The sequence below is a fragment of the Plectropomus leopardus genome, chromosome 2 (assembly GCF_026936395.1).
Source record: "Plectropomus leopardus strain MGB_pleo_1.0 chromosome 2, ASM2693639v1, whole genome shotgun sequence".
NCBI classification, from domain to species: Eukaryota; Metazoa; Chordata; class Actinopteri; order Perciformes; family Serranidae; genus Plectropomus; species Plectropomus leopardus.
This window is the reverse complement of record NC_142177.1, coordinates 24,570,423-24,583,187: the sequence shown is the minus strand read 5'-3', so window position 1 is coordinate 24,583,187 and position 12,765 is coordinate 24,570,423. Positions and strand designations below refer to the sequence as shown.

At 39.8% G+C, this 12,765-nt stretch overlaps 1 protein-coding gene and 1 long non-coding RNA gene across 2 annotated transcripts in view; one reads left to right on the top strand and one right to left on the bottom strand.

Annotated features, from left to right (window-relative positions):
* Positions 1 to 12,765, top strand: part of LOC148190218 (uncharacterized) — a 73,654-nt gene that overhangs the window by 35,977 nt on the left and 24,912 nt on the right. The window contains exon 3 of the long non-coding RNA XR_015779017.1: positions 5,076 to 5,187. This is a non-coding gene — a long non-coding RNA (uncharacterized LOC148190218). The remainder of the gene's footprint in view (positions 1 to 5,075; positions 5,188 to 12,765) is intronic.
* gli1 (GLI family zinc finger 1) overlaps positions 1 to 12,765 on the bottom strand; it is a 71,725-nt gene that overhangs the window by 44,630 nt on the left and 14,330 nt on the right. The window lies entirely within an intron of this gene.

Here is a 12,765-nt window from a genome sequence, read left to right as displayed (position 1 = left end):
AATCAAAAAAAACCTTAAACGATTAAATATGTATATATATACATATATGTAACGATACGTATGCTGTCCTTCGTCAGGAAACTCAGTGTTGAATAACATGAGGAGGAATTAGTATTCTCTAATAACACACTTATTAGAATGTCAGATTTGTTTCAGACTGATTCTGATATTTAAATATCTATGTTAAGACACCTAACTAACTAACTAAGTACATAATAAATAGATAAATAAATTGGAGTTTCTAATAATATTGTCTACCAGAGTTACATTCATGAAGAGCAGATTGAGGGCTTTGAAACAACATTTAGACCATAGTATTATAACATGATAGAGAAATACTTGGTAGAGATGGTAGAGATATTGTTTTAGATTTTGAATATCGTAATATTGTAAGTGTTGTCTCTTCTTAAAGCCTTCATTACAGTAAAGTGCTGTAATTTTCTGAACTTACCAGACTGTTTTGTTCTTTTATTTGCCTTTAACCACTTAGCCAATACATCCACATCACTGATGACTATTCATGAAAAATGTTATTGAGTAAATATTTCTTTAAAGCACTAGTAGTCAACCTATCAATATCATCACAATTTCGATACTGACGTATTTGTTAAAATATATTGATACATGATTTTCTTCATATTTCCCTCTGACTTTTGGTACAGAGTTTTGGTAGGTGGGAAGGATTCTTGTGGGAAGATTTGAGTGTCCGTATACTTTTGGCCATACAGTGTATGTCTTCCAGGGCTTCTAAAATGCAGAAGCAGTTGACACTATAGTGAAACCAGAGCTGGGTAACTAATAAAATGTCGTTGTCAATCACATTTTTGGCTACCAATAATTAAAAAAAAACAAGATGAATGAAGTCAAATGATTATTCCATTTCGCAGTGATCCTCTTGTTTTCTCTGGTCTTGTGAAACCAGTACACCACTTTCTTTTACAGTGGCGCTCAGTTTTACAACTTATCGACTTTCTCGCTAAATCTAACAACTTTTAAGACACTTTATTTTTTAAAAAAGTGACAAGTGACAAATTTAGTAAGAAATAGATTTCAAAAATTATATATTATGATTAATTTCCATGTATTTTGCTTAGAGTAATTGCAGTGCACGACTCTTTTGCCAACAGTGTGGGGTTTAAAATTTTATTTTAACTTAAAAAAAATCCACTGTTTAAAGATATCTTCTTTTAAAGTTAAATAAATGCATGTTTCATTTTGTATTATGCTTAATAATCCTGATCTCAATATTGACCAAAATAATTGTGGTTGTCATATTTGCCATAATCAATCAGCCTGAAGTGAAACACAGCTGTAGTGACTTCATGGTCGACGTTCACGGTGATTTAAGGCAACAGTGTGAGTCCAGTTAACACAACAGGAGAAACGCTCCAGATTCTTTGGCTCTGACTCAGAGCGGACAGAGAGCTGGAGGTGAGGAGACGAGGGAGAGAGGGAAAGCGAGAGGGAGAGATGGAGTAGTGAGAAAGAGGTTGAAAAAAACACACAGGGAGCGGAGCAGAGCTTCTGTGTCAATGGAGGAGATCATGGATGCCAGTAGGGGGCTCAGCCTTCAGCACAATAGACCCCCAACTGAGCCAAGACCCTTAATACCCATACTCCTATTTCACACATCTTTACAAAGCACCCATACAAGCCACATCCACCTCCCCCCGCCTCCTCACTCTGGCCGTGCCCCGTGATTGCAGCCAGGGTGACAATAGCGAGAAAACCCTGAGTGGTGCAACTAGGGGCCGTCCGGGGACTCACGCAGGGGCCATCAGGACACCTTGTCTTTGTGTATTGGGAGACAATAGCGACATCTCAAGGAACAGCAGTAAAAGCTTCCTCTGTCCTGGCAGGGAGCTGCTAAGAATGACAGGGGCGTCAAGTGTCGGTGATAAATGGGTCATTATCATCTGATCTAAGGTGAAGTGTGGAGCTGATAATGAGTCGCTGCGTCAAAATCACAGTTACCAGTAAGAGCCTGTTGTGCTGCCATGCAAATGACTGTCACAGCTGTTTGAGGACAATCGATGTTAGTCAAACTGAAGTTTCTTCAGAGACAATTACATTTTTTGATACTGTAATACCTGGATAATGTAAATTAATCTTACAAAATTATAATAAGAATTTAGTGTAATGTCATGACTTCAAGCTGCAGGATTTTCCTCAAAACCAATGTATAGACTCACAGAGAAGGAATCCGTCTCAATCATCACTTATGACTCATGAGAAGTTTGTGGTGGTGTATTCATTTGCAGGGACTCTGCCCTCTGTCTGTATTTTCTATTTTTCTCATTTTGGCTGTGTTTGGTAGAGCTTTGATCGTTGAATAAAAAAAAAAAGAAGTGAAACTGCACAATCTCCTCCACGCCCAACCCGAGCCCAAATCAAGGCAGCAGTTTTGGGCCCAAGTCCGATTAAATTTCTGCTGTAGAAAAACTGTAAAAACATTTATTTCGAGCAAAGGGCTGATGCTTTTTCTCGGCTCTGTGTCTTGCACATGCAGGATTGGCAGAGTGGACTTGGCCCCTCAATGTATGTCTGTCTTTGAGTGCATATGGCCATCCATGGCGATTGAGCATGCAGATAAAGATAAACGCTCTCCGCTGCATGTTTTGCCCATCTCTCCAACTGCTGTGGAGGCAGACTCAAACGTGCCCGTCTCTCTTTATGTACTGCTACGTTGTTCCATCATTTTCCTTCTCTTTCTTTCGCTTTCTCTCTTGATTCAGTCAAATGCAACTCCTGCTATTTACGCACAAGAACTGCCAGTTTCATTAAAAAAATAAAACAAAAACTGACCTGATTTAATCCCACATGAATACTGAATAATTTCAGACCAGCCCCACTGAACCTGGCAGGTTGGGCCCAAATAGGTTTGGGCAGAGAAGTTCTAGTGCTCGGGATTTTCTTGGGCCATGTGGGAAGGTGATGTTGGGAATATAGTTGAAACACCAAGCAGACAAAGCTTGTTCCAAAAGAAATGTGAATTGGAGGTTGACTTTCACCTTTGCTGATGAGCACTGAGGAAGATTGTCAAGAGTGATGCAGAGTTAGCCTGTTTTCTGTCGGACAGCTAGGTGCCAGTGGTGAGCTTACTTACTTTGCAAAGGTATCGGCTATTCGTTACAACAAATGCTTTCTGCAAATACTTTCTATTAATAATAGTTTATTTTCCTTCCTGTTAACAAGATACACCACTAAAATATTTAATTTTATTTAAGATCTCAAAGTCTTTTGGGTGTGATCTGGACGGTGCAATGAGAGAGACATGCAAACATTTCTCTTCTGCCAAAAGAAAACATCTTGAAAAAACTAATCGCTGGGAGCAGGCAGGAAAAATATACCTCAACATCCTGGGCAGCTCCGAGGGAATTCTGGCTCAGACCCAAACACTGGAAACAGGGTGAAGAAGGCCGGGCTTTGTGAAGTAATGGGGTAGGGAGCACAGTGAAGGCCGTTAGGTAACTAAGAAATTATTTGGAGTGGCAAAAATGTGACTTTTTGTGACATGGGGCTTTCAAGACAACTTTAGAAAAAGAAGATTTCTGTGTACTAGCAGGCATAATTTATCTTTGAATCAGATTCATTTCAACATTTCTTTTCAATAGCCCCGTTGCTGCTGAGGGAGCTCATTGCATCAGTACCCTTAGGGGCCTTCACAGGCCATCAAACTAGCCTTTAGTCATGATCTAGCTTAGCTCCACTAGCCTCTCAACCCAGCTACTGGCCTCCACTCAAGCAGACCCCCTCCTCCATTTACAAGGCCCTTCAGTGGCCGGCTGGTTGCTAGACAGTGTGCTTGGTTATGTAAAGACCCTCCTGCACACAAAAGCCAATGTGGGCGCCTGTTATGTGCAGCTCTTCAGAGCCCCGGGTCAGTTAGCAGAAGAGCTCTGGCGCTTACACTCCAAGTTAAAAACGTTTGCTCTTCAACGTGTTTACTGAGAGGAGAGGAGAGGATGGACCAGTGAATTATCTTCTACTTGCTAATTTCACTTCCCCTCAACTTCCAAACCCCACTTGGCTGGGGTTAAACAACTCCCTTGTTGACCTGTGGGTGTAGTAGAGGTTTGCATTAGGGAAAGATGAGAGTGTGAATGTATACATATACATGTGCATGTTCACACGGTGCACGTTCTTATTGCCAGTAACTCTGGTTTTTACATATCTCACAAAACCCTTTATATTTTCGCAGTCTTATGTAACAGCTCTGAATTTTTTAAGCAGTATTAAACATTTATATGTAAAATGCCAAAAGAATTACCATCCCCCTTTTAGACCTGCACGCATTTATGTAGACGTGATGCTGATTTAACATATATCCATGTCTGAATAATAAATCCAGAATTAGTCACAACAGCAAACACAGCACAAATCTGAATTAAATACAATAAAACAGGCATTGAAAGAAATTCATGTTGTAGATGCCCAATAAAGAGTGCTGTCATAAAATGTATCCCTCGCTTATCATCTCTTTTGTATCATGAAAATAAACTCAATCTAATAAACCAAAGAACACAGAGAATAAACCAAATTTTCTAATGTCATGTATATAAAAAGGTTATTTTCCCCTCACAGTGCCTGGCAAAAATAAACAACAACCAACAGCCGACAACCAACAAATCATACAACCATGTTAATATTTAATAGTCAGACCAGCACTCCATCCATCTACTCCACAACCGACTTCTATGGCTGTAGTTGTGAATATCCAGCAAATACGCTTTGCATACAGCATGTGTGCAATTAGGAGTTAAATCAAAAGATTGTCTGTCCTAAGTCTACACGTTTCATATAGTGACCTGAACAAGTACACGCCATTCATGTTAAACTTGCCTATTAATGATTGTGATCCTGATGCTGTCATAAAGCAGAAATTCTATAAGGAATTTACAAAAAGCTGCTTTAGTAACATTTCATATTGTCCAGGCAAGTCTTAACTGTTTATCAGGTTGGATTATGAAACTGTGTGCCTGTTTTACTGCATGTTCAGGTTAATGGTTTCCTTTATTCTGGGTCAATCAGAGAAGAGAAATACAACTTCTGTGTGTGTGTGTCTGTGTGCATAGGTGACAACAGACAGCGAGAGCCCTCCAGGCAATGACATGGTGGTAAGCCACACACCTCAGACACACCACTAGGCTGCTCTGATGGCCAACCAGCAAGGGAAGAAGCACTGAGGTAAAGCCAGCCACTGTGTTTGTGTGTGTGTGTGTGTGTGTAAAGGTTCAACTTAAAGACACACAGCTTTGCTTACACAGAAATACACACAGATCCAGTTGATGTTTGTACACCGCAGACTGTCTCCGTACATGATGACTGCGAGCGATCAGGCATGATGTGGAACCACATAAACATGCCAAAACCCCTGACTGTGTGAAATTATAGTACTGAAGAGTTCGTTTTCAAGAAAAAAACCACAGAATTAGTTTCCTGAGTTTAAAAAACGGAGTACAGAAAATGTGATTGAGGACATTTGTTAATGTGACAACTTGTTTTTGAGTAGAACGCCATGTTTACGCCTTCTCATGAAAAAGATTTACCTTTAGGATGACTCCTGTAAAAGATGATGACTGAATACTTAATAATATTTTATGTGTAAATATTAGAGCTGAACCAACAAAATCTAAATGCATGGCACTGGCATGCTGACTGAGGGACTGTCCACCTGAGCTGTTAGATCTTTTATTTTAACACATGAAAAATGGGAACAAAAGAAAAAATGTGTTATATTTTTGCTCAGTGTATTTTGATTGATTAATTCTCGTGTCATTTTAAAAGCAAGGATACCAAATATTTAACAATTCCAGCATCTACATTGTGCAGATTTTCTTTTTTTAAAATGTCTTGTGATCACAAATCAATAATTTGGGGGTTTTGGAGTGTTGATGGACAAAACAAGCTATTTTAAGACATCAACTTGGGATTCATTAAATTATTACATATGTGTTTCACTGTTTTCTGACATTTTATAGATCAAATGATGAATCAATTACTTAGGAAATGAACTGGTGGATTCATTGGTAATGAAAATGATAGCTGTGTCGCATTCTGCTCGTTTGTTTGTTGGTTGGTTGGTTGGTTGATATGCTCTTGTCCGTCCAGATTGTCATAGCTTGGACAATCGCTGGTGTCACATTAATAAGTGTCCACTCAAGTGTTTGTTTTTCCAGCTGAAAACATCAGTTGTTGTATTTGTTTAACGAAAATTAAAAGTGTTTCAACTTTCAGTTTCAATCAGGTAATGGATAAGTAATCACAGAGGACATTCAGTGTTGGATTTATTTCACTAAGTCTCCAAAAAGACATTGTAGTTCAAGGCTGGATTACAAAGCTTCTGAGAGGGATGGAATCAGACAAGAGCCCTTATTGGGGGTGCACATTAAGATGGCTATTGTTAGCTTCTGGGCTTAAAATAGTAAGTCTCTCTTTCTCACATGCAGCATTACAGAGATATTTAATGTTAGTAATACTTCCATAGTGTCCAGTATGTCAGATTTTTTCTGATCAGTCCTGTTCTGGATGGTGAGACAGGCTTACACGTGCAGCTCAGGGTGAAAAGCGTCACAGCGCACAGTTTAAATTCTAATATTACAATGGCCATAACATTTATTTTTCACTCAAGGCATTCCACTTGCCCAAGCACAGCTATCTTGCTCTGGGTACGTTTTAATGTCAAGCCCTGTGACAGGAAATAAACAACAACGTTTTGGTGGACACAAAACGCTACCAGGAAGAATGCACTGTGGCTGATCAGTTTATCGGAGTCAAAGAGCAGGTAGGATTTCAGTCGACCACATTAGTCGATTACATCCCTTGAAAATAATTGTTGGTTGCACTCATAGAAAATATTGTCTTTAAGGAAATCTGCAAAGCTTTAGCTGTGCAATAAGCACATAAAATCCACATTTCTGCAGGCTTAACCTCCCATCATAAAGAATTAAATTAAATTTGGCAAATTGCCAACTCATCGCTGAGCCTTGTGAGAGCATGCACAATTTTTTTTTTGTGCTTATCTCAATTAAGTGAATATACTATTGTACACTAATAAACAACACTGCTAATTGTATGCAGTATCATGTATACATACTATTTATTTTCCATTGCAACAAGAGACAGTAAATGTTTCAGAGTCTCGTCCCTGAGATAAAACTCAAGTTGTGTTTAGGCAGCCTGAGATGAACCTGGACCACAGTGAACTCCTGCTAATGTGAGTTCTTCATCATGTCCTAGACAGTCACCTCCACCCACAGAGAGAAAACACCCATATCTCTGACCATCTAAACATACACACACATTTGCAGGAGGCGGCCAGACACACTCAGACAAACTGTATAGGCACACACTCACTGTGACACCCAATCACCCCCACGCAAACTCAGCCTGACAAGCTGGAGCATGTGTAACAGAGCTGGTTGGTTGGAAACAGACATCCCTCTACCCCGAGGCTCGGCTCTATCCCACAGGAAGCTGGAGTGTGAGCTGGGACACACAAGACGAGGGAGGGAGGAAGGGGGGCAGCCACAAGGACGTAACTCACCACCAACAGGAACAACATGTGAAGGGATCTGATCACTTCCTGATCAGATCAATTGTAACAATGTTTTGTTAGTGCTACTGAAGTTAGTTGACTGCTAGAAAAAGTTGCTTTAACAATGGGAGAAAAAAAGGCATCTGATAAGAAGGTAAGAGATCCATGGCTCATGACATCAGGTATAGACCATCCACTGGACTATCTCTCACGTCTGCACTGTAAATATGAAGTTAACACTTCAAAACTGGAAATAGGGGGTAAACAGCTAGCCTGGCTCTGGCACCTGTAAAGCTGCCCCTGCATCTATAGCTGCCAGGATAACAAACAAAAAACAGGAATTTATTAATCTTGTATTGATGTCGGGAGCCCATGTCAATTTCTGCTTGTTACACGCATAGTGTCTTTTAAAATTAAGCTTCTGTGTTCACAGGAAGTGCAGGTTACTACACAAAAATGCCATCAGTTTTGGCAGCCAAACTACTTGATTAGGTTTAGAAAAAGATCGTGGATTAGTTTGGAATAAGGACATTTGTTACTTAACTTTAAGTTAACAAACATGTCATATGATGGTAACTTCTGCTGCATTCAAATGGAACTTGTGAGGTCGTGTTTACGACATGGGAAGTCTTGTACACAATGTTGACTTCTGGTTTCACATGGGACATGAATAGCGACCTCCTGGGTGAAAGTCCTGTGTTTTTTGACCCATTCTGACCTCCTGAAATCTGCAGACTTCCCCACTTTTTATACTACATCGTTGCCAAAGATGGGTTTATACTGGAGTTAGTTGAAAAACTAATACGTCTCATACAGACACTAAAGAGTGCCTTGTGTGTCTGAATCTGATGCCAACAGCCACTGATAAGGCTGATGCCCTGGAAATGAGAACAGGCTCAATTTTTTTTAGCCTGGTCATTTGCTTTTTGCTTTTGCCATTTGATTATGTTGATCACTTGCGGCACCTAATGGCTGGTTAAGAGAATTTAGGAATCAGCAGTCGATGACTGTATAAAACGGTCAGCAAAATGGGTTTTTCATTAATTTGACCACAAGAACTCCTTGAACATATAATTATAAATGTGCACAAAAATAGGCTGTTTGGTCCTGTAGTTTGCAAGATTAGCTTTTGGACAGACTGTCACCTGTCTGTGATTTCTATCTATATATCTGTCTATCGGTCTATATTGATCTGTCCGTCTATTTGTAACCTTGCTTTGTAACAGACATAGTTCAACGATTCCTCTCCGCTTGTGCCACTGTTAAAGTGTACCAATAAATCAGAATAGTGACTTGTGGCCATTGTGTGGCTGTGATGCTTTAAATTTTGCATATGTCAAGGTTTTTTTTTTTCTGTACCAATCACATCACAGTACTGGACACAAGCTTGGCTCCAGAAGTTCAGATAATAACCAATAACTTCCTCCTTGCACAACATCCACATCTGGGACCCTTCACCCACTGCATGCCCAAGCACATGCACACAACACTTAACATTCACACAGACACATTGACACGCACAAGTGCTCACCACATTTCTGCTCCACAGCTGCACGAGAAGACAAGAGTCGATAAATAACCCCTTTGAATGGGATCCTGTGGGTTTCAGTGTTTGAAACTTTGAACATGCAGTGATTGTTCTCTACAGCATAACAAATTTCCGTTCATATCCCAAATGAAGTGTTCCTCTCACCACACTGAGAACTCAAAAGACAGTATGTATCTGTCAGCCTGTCAGCAAAGCAGGGCTTGTAATGCTCTACAGGTGCTAGCTAATAAGGGCCAATAAATGTGCCACAGCAGAACAACTGCCTGTCCTGTCCAGAATAGAAATAACGGGAACGGTGCGATGGACAGAGGGGGTTTAACTGCTGGGGAAACAATCAGCAGTCGGGAAAGTCCAAGAAAGTTACAACCTGCTGTTGAGTCATCACATTCAGAGAAACTATAGTGAGTCTGTATGGTTTCCTGTTTTCGTAGAGTTAAGATATTCTTCATGACTGTCGCATTTTAAAGGACGTTACATTGAAAGTGGTGCCGGGTTTATACAAACTACAGCACAATGAGAATACAACTTAGTTTGAGTATTGCTACAACAGAAAAACTATATCAAAACATTCATTGCCACACTCTCACACAACCCTAGCAGTATAATCCAAGACTCATTTATCCAGTCCCAAACACATGTATTTTAGCTAAAACCTTGCAATAAAATTGACCTGAAAGCGAAACTTATGCTCTCTTCAAAGCCATACTCCACTGGGAAACAGTCATTTTACCTCACTGAACACTGTAACTGCTGGTCTACCACTGCTTTGATCAGTTGGTTTGTTTGTGTTACTGTGTGACTTTGGTGTTTTAAAGGGTTAGTTCAAATTCACCAAAGTCATTCAAAACCACAAATAAACTGATTGAAGCAGCGGTAGTCCAGCAGCTCCCATGTTCAGCGAGGTCAAATTCCTGTTTTTGTCAACAGAGTCTGGCTTTGAAGACAGCATGGATATGTTTCCCTTACAGTTTCAGTTTTAAACACTTTAGGTGAAAATGCATGCATCCTGATGCAAGGCCTATGACTGGACACATGAGATGTGTATTATACTGCATAAGTTGCATGAGAGTTTTTTAAATAGATGTTTTATTACGGCTTTGCTGCCATTAAACCCTGCTGCCTACGACTTCAATTCATAGGAAAACTTTTTTTTTTAATGGATTCATCATAACATGGACTGAGTAACTGATACACAAATGGTCATTTTGGGGGTTAAGTATTCCTTTAAACACATCAAACAACCAAAAAAGCTCAGACTGATAAATATATTGTCGTCAGAGGATTGGTCAAGAATACCAGGAAGTTTGGTAAACGTTGGTAAACTATTTTCATCATCAGTTAACTGACTTAATACTTTTTGATGAATGCATTAATGCTTTGGTCTTAAGTATGTAAGAAAATATAAAATAATGGCCATTTTAAGTTCCTAGAGCCCATGGTTATGTGTTTTGCTTTGTTTTTCTTTTTTTTTTTTAAATAACGTTTTTTTTTTTTGCCCAAACCATAATCCAAAAACTATCATAGGAAATATTCATATTTGAGAAATTGAAAACAGTTTTTCATATATTTCGACAGCAAAATATTAGTGATATCAGTAACAATTACTTAAACAATTAATTGATAATAAAAATAGCTGCCACTTAATTTTCTGGCACTCAACTCATCAACTTATTTACTCTTATTTCAGCTTTAATTTCTAGAAGTTTAAAATGATCTAATATATTTTCATCCCAGTTTGTGTAAAAATGTGACATGATGTGTAAAGAATTAAACAACACATCCTGAAGGCCTTTCTCAATTCATTCATCCCGTGGAGGGTGTGGAGGAGGAGCTGGAGCATTTCCAGCATGCACTGGGCGAAAGGCAGAGAACCAGCCTGCACAGGTCGCCACTCTATCACAGTGCGAACACACAGCACCGTACTCTGTGTGAAAAGAAAAGTGAGCATGGATCCCTGTTGACCCTCTGTGCATTCAGCTGAGTCTGGTCCTATAAGCCTCGGCATAAATGCCCAGCATGGTACCTCGATCTTCCCCGCAGTCCAAAGACGGAGAGACTCACTCTCACAGCCTCTTCTTTTCACTGTACGCTGCCCTCTCTCTGTCTCTCCAACACTCAAAGAAAGACAGTATCTCTCCCCCGCCAGTTACTCTTCCGTTGTCCCACGCTCCTCTCAAACTTCTGCTGAGCAGGTGCGTTACTGTGTGAGCTGCTGTCTTACCCGCTCTGTACCCCCTGGCATAAGGGCAGTGATGATGACAAGAGGAGCATCAAGAGAGAGAAGTAAAGTAAGAGGAGGAGGAGGAGGAGGAGAGGACAACAACGGGTCTGGACCTGAAAAAACAACAGCTGTGACAGCTACATTGTCATTCCAACATTTGTTTCATGCTGAGTGCAGCAGCAGGTCAGTTCACGGCATGGGAACCAGAGAACTAATGACGTTTTGCATCCTCAGCTCAAAGGAAAGTTTAAATATTGTTTACAGCTGCAATATCGACCCTTCCGCAGCCGTGCCCCTTTTTGCCTTGCGCTCCAACAACAGTTGAACAAGCTTTGTGCTAGGGCTGCTTGACTACTCCATACATCTCAATTCACAAGTCCATGCGATCTCATTTCTAAATTACGACAATTTATTTGCTCCCATCTCCCTATGCATGAAAACCTATTAAATAACAAAACAACGAGGGACTTTTACTGTGAAGAACTTGTAGGAAATTAAATGTCCATTGTTTTACAGCTGCTTAAAACTCAGCTGGCTGCTAGGCTTGTAATACATGGCATTCTGCTGCTCCGTCTCTTCACAGAGTGTGCTCTTTGCTTCGAGAGTGTGGTGCAATGAATAACTGAACTGTATATAGAATACATACTATATGTATATATATATATATATATATATATATATATATATATATATATATATATATATATATATATATATATACAAAGTCATGCTTGCCTGACCTAATGACAGCACTTAAAAGGGACAGGAGTTAGGATCGATCAATTAGTAAATTGTTAATTAGCTGATCGACAGAACAGAAAAGATCTTTTAGCAAAAATGTCAAACGTTTGACGTTTGTATCTTCTTAAATGTGAGGATCTGATACCATCACTTCAAGTGCTTTAAAGAAGCTTTGGGGAACTATCTTCACAACCAATGTGGACAGGAAAAACAACATGCATACTAATGACTCTTTCAGTGAGTGTAAGGGTATTGTTTTTAGATTAACTTGAAAAGATGTGACTCTACCCTTAATTTGAGCTTAACTCTGCAATATTTGGCCATTTGGAAACCAATTAGGTCACTATCCAGTGTCATAGGGTGATTTTAACTATCCAACTAAAACAGAAGCTCTTCTTTGCAGCACAGTAACGGTGTGAAACCCACCATAGCCCCCACACCTGCATTCACCCAGTCACAACATGTAGGTGTTTCTCCGAGCGTTCTCCAGGAGAAATGACCCGCAGGGAGCTTTGTGTGTGGCCAACAACAGTGGCCACTGATGCTAAAGAAACAACAAGCTGTCTGAAGATTTTAACATCAAGAACATGTGTTAAACCAACAGCTGTGTTGCCACGTCACCTCACTCCTGCTTTACTCTGAAATTCGACAATAACAATTAAAATCTGCGTGTGCTCTATGGATGTTCACACAGCATAACGCTGTAAATACAATATA